The following is a 3,839-nucleotide window of genomic DNA, read 5'->3' on the forward strand; positions in this document are numbered from 1 at the left end:
GGTTCCAGAAGTCCATTTGGATTTTCTGTGGTGTTTATATTTTGTTAATTGTTTAATTTCTACCCCGTTGTAGAAGTTGCTGTGAGTAGGAATAAGTGGAAACCCTTCAGAAACAGTTTTGTAAGGCAAATCAAGCAAGCAATGTTGTCAATGTATCTTGTGTAAGATGTGTAACAACTTGCATTCCAACATCTTTCATTGTGTAAAGACACTTACAATAAAAACAATGCAGTGCCATTCACATCTGGTTTTTAACTGTATTTCATATCGGCCCAACTTTGATACCTGAGTCGATAATGGTATTGATCAGACTTGTAAGACATCAGCTTGTTGCTCTGCTTGTGCTTCTGCCACTCCTCTCTTCCACAGGCAGATTTGAGCATCATTTTCCGTGCTGGCCAGCAGAGGGGGGGCTGTGTGTCTGTCTCCTGATACACTGGTGCAATACAAGTGAATTATAGTTAAAATGCTACAAACCCCCATTCCTTTCTTGTGTGGAAGCTGTGCCTGGTTTCCGTGGCAGGGCTGAGGGGCCCATTGTGCAGATAGAAAGGGAGACTTCGGCAGAGCCCGCGTAGGAGGTGCTCACAGGAGGGAATTAAGTGGCTGCTCCCTGCAGGTACTGACAGGGGTGGGCAAGGAAGAGGTGAAGCAGAGGCTTCAGAGGGAGGGACCTGTAATTCAGCCACTGATCCATATCAGAAGTGATTCTGCTCCACTTTCACACTCTAATCTCCAGGGTGACAGCGCCTTCCTCATGAGATAAATGACGTTCAGGTTGGCTTGATTTATTCCATGGGATGATTCGGTAGCGACCATGAGAACCTTTGCTCATAGTCCCTGACCTGCTGTTAACCTGCTGTTTTTAGATGTAGGCTTGCACAGAGGCACAAGCCAGCCCTTGCTGAGCTTGCAGTTTGTATAAATAAATACCATAAATTCCTCTAAAGCATTCTTCTTGAGAAGCAGCTGTACAAATGGATGGTCTTGTGCTTGGGCAGGCTGCCTGTGTGTTCTGGAGTTGCCAGGGGTACTTCGATTTTCTTTTGTAATAGCTATGAATGGGCCCTGGTTTTGCATCCTTGTGCTTACTGCTGCTCATTCCATTTCTACCTTGTTACTGAACTGCTTCCCCCCAGAAAGACCTCATGCATAAAATGTCTCTTGCTTAATTTATTTCCATTTTTGGTTGTTTTGGGGTTACTGATCTATTTTAGCCCAGAACAGAGGATTGTCTTAGGAATCTTACTGGGTTTTGTTTACTTGCTCTGCTTAAAGTGTAAAACTCGCTGGCGGGTTCATGGTCCAGCTTCGAATGTGGAAAGAGACCACAGCCAAGCCTCACTCCCTTGCAGAAAGATGCAGAGGCATTTCCTTTGCTAAAGCAAACAGGAAGCACGCACACACCTGGCTGGATCTGAGAGCCCTTGTTCCTGCTTACACAGCACCTGCCATGCATCCATCTGGGAATTCTCCATTTGAAGGTCAGCCCGAGCTGGCTGGTGAGGCTGGAGTCAGTGGGACTGAACTGTGCTCCCTGATACCTCAGAGGAACTGGTGCTTCAGCAGCTGTTTACAGTCATTCTGAGCAAGATAAAATACTTATTCTCATGTAGCTATTAACGGAGCTGACATCTGAGGTGACTGCAGGGTTGTCTCCCAACATCAATCCTATAGCTTGAGGAAGGCCTGCACAGCATCTGTTGGGATGTCTCCGTACCCTTCACCTGAAGATCAGGGCTAGAGGCATCATGTGGTACCCACCTAGATGGACTCACGAGTGGTTGTGTACGTATTTCACCTTGTGCTTTGGTTGTTTCTGTGTTTTATCTCTCAGCTGTATCTGTGCCAAGTCACACTAGAGAACACACAGTATTTTAAATGTTAACTAATGTGTTAAAATCCTCTTCTGTACCAGGTCTCCTCTGTTTTAGCATGTTGGCGTGTTCGGGCTTGTAGAAGGGAATGTTTGATTTCCTTGGTGAAGCAAATGAATTCCTACCACATTATCAGCAGAAACCCAGATGTCGGCAGCACTAGGGTGAGGCAGGGGGAAAGGGACTCCTGGCAATGTTGTTCTGCTGTCTGACATACAGAATCTGTTGCGTTTATACTTTATCCTTTTGATCCTAGGCAGTGACCATGTTCCTGTTTGAGTAACACGACAGAGCAAGCAGAGATCAGGGGGTGCAGCCAGGCTTAGATGTGCCCTTCTGCCGGGCAGCCACCTCAGCTCTGCAGTTCAGCTCCCTCCCTTGCAGGTACACACTGTGGTTCTCTTTGTGACTGGGTGCATGTACAGCACCGAGCCCCTGATCTCAACACAACTTGGGACTCGGTTGTGGTATCTGTAGTAATGTCTGTTCTCCCTTGTTTTCTTACCAGGACAGTTCTGGTATGTTTGCTCTGTTCTCTAGCCTAATTGCACCCAAACTGCAAATTTAATCAGTGATGCTGTGAACTGGTCTTATAATCCTGGAGGAGCACAAAGCCTACTCGGAGGTATAAGATGGACCTACGAATTCAGTGACACATTATTAGCTTATGTTGCTTCCTGATGATTTTTTGTAAGGCTGCAAAGTGAGCCTGTAGTTTTTAATTGAGAGTTTGGTGTCCTTCGGTATTCATTGACTTCATTGGGATTGTTCTGGAACATCCAGGTATCCCATTTGGTCCTCTACTAATGGGATGAGATCAGGATTGGTGGCTGGTGACCTGTAGGCTGTATAACTGATGTTGTCAGCAGGGCTTTATATGTAACAAAGTATAAACCCAGTGTATGGCTGTAGCTAATAGAATAAAGGCTATAAATTAAGGACATGGTGAGGGACTTGTTCCCAAGCAGCACCAGGGAAATCACAGCCTCCCTCCCCTTTGCCACACAGGCTTTGAGAGAACACATTTACTGAGCTTTTACTTGGCTTTGCTGTAGATGTTCACACCCCTTCTCAAGCACTGTACCAGAGATGGCACTTCATAAATGAGGGTGGGTTTTCTGGCACGTTGTGGTGCCTGGAAATCATCACAGTGGGATTTTACAGCGGCTGTTCTAGGCTGCCAAGGCAGCCAGCAGCTACCTGAGGAGCAGGGTTAGGCACGAGCCGAGCTGCTGGGGAAGCCCAGCCTCTGGGGCCTGGTGCCTTTGGGTGAGCTCGTAAATGCTCTGACAGGTTCCTGGCCGTGCCCCACAGCGCTGTGCTGGGGGTCTGCCAAGCAAGGCAGCTCTCGTTTGGGATCCAGTCGTGCCTCACGCTAGATCCAGACGGGGGAGATCTGCTCTGGTTTCATCCTGGAGGACAGAACGGGGGGTCTGCAGAGCACCTCACCCTGTACCCCAGTGCTCTGGTTTCCACAACAGAGACAACAGGAGTTTGGTGAAAATACAGAACTTCTTCCTCTTTCCACATTAATGGGGCTGATGGACATTCACTGGGGCTGCTGTCTCCTTTCTTGTACTATTTAAATGAAGTCAGGTCTATTACTGTTTGTTATGATGAACTAACATTAACTATTTGTACCTCTTCCAAGTCACGAGTGCCCACTGTTGAAAGCAGCCCCTTTGCTCTGTACAGGGATACAGCCCAGGGAAGGTGTGCAGCCAGGACACCACTCCTGTACCCAGAAGAGAGCCTCGTGTTGCTTCTTGTTTATGCAGGATGAGGCAGTAATTGCAAAGGAACCAACCAAACTGCATCTGTGTCCTTGGAAAGCTGAGTGGTGAGTAATACCTCCCGAGATTCACTAGTGGTTGTAGGGAGCTGTGGTACCTGTGGGGGGGTTTGGTGGGATTGAGGCAAAAGGGTTTGGCTGGAAGTGACCAATGTGGATTTTTGTAACTA

This window comes from Nestor notabilis, unplaced genomic scaffold (assembly GCF_000696875.1).
Source record: "Nestor notabilis isolate BGI_N333 unplaced genomic scaffold, ASM69687v1 Scaffold26115, whole genome shotgun sequence".
Classification (NCBI taxonomy): domain Eukaryota; kingdom Metazoa; phylum Chordata; class Aves; order Psittaciformes; family Psittacidae; genus Nestor; species Nestor notabilis.